Source organism: Brassica rapa, unplaced genomic scaffold (genome assembly GCF_000309985.2).
Source record: "Brassica rapa cultivar Chiifu-401-42 unplaced genomic scaffold, CAAS_Brap_v3.01 Scaffold0747, whole genome shotgun sequence".
Lineage (NCBI taxonomy): Eukaryota > Viridiplantae > Streptophyta > Magnoliopsida > Brassicales > Brassicaceae > Brassica > Brassica rapa.
The window spans coordinates 29,346-30,000 of record NW_022610687.1 but is presented as its reverse complement, the minus strand read 5'-3'; positions in this window follow the sequence as shown (position 1 = coordinate 30,000).

Below are 655 nucleotides of genomic sequence, written 5' to 3'. Positions count from 1 at the left end.
ATTGCTTTGACTTCTTTCTGTAGGCATTCTGCGTGGTTGTCTAGTCCACTGATTTTGTTGTCGATGGAAAGTAGATGTCATTGCAGCGTTTGTCAAGTCGTTCCTCCATGGTGTCTAGAGAAGTGTAGATCTTGGATGTGATCTTGTCAACCTCTGCTGCTGTGTAAGGAAGTAACTCCACAGGTTTCTTGCCATCGATCCAAGGTCCTCGTAGCCTGTCGATCGATGCTGATTTTGCCTGCAAAAAACTTTGATTAGTAATGTTCTCAATATCCTTTTGGGCATGAAGTAATTGACTAGACAGTTTGTTTAGATCTATCATGACTGGTGATATAAAGCGGTCATGCATATCCTCGTAAGTCCTCAGCCTCTCATTCATGGCTGAGACTTTAGCGTCGAGCGATGTGAAGGTACACATGTCGATCGATGTCGCTGGTTGTTGGTCCTTCTTGCGAATGGTGTCCAAATCTTGCTGTAGTAGCTCGATTTTAGTGCTTAGCCAGTCCACATTGTTGTTGAGAGGGCAGTAAACGTCGTTTATCCTTGTGTTGATGTATGAGACTTCCCATTCATCCCTGTGTTGTGTTGAACATTGCGGTTCTGCAGAGATCTGAGCTGTAGGAAGACTGACGTCGATCGATGTTGCATGTGGTGC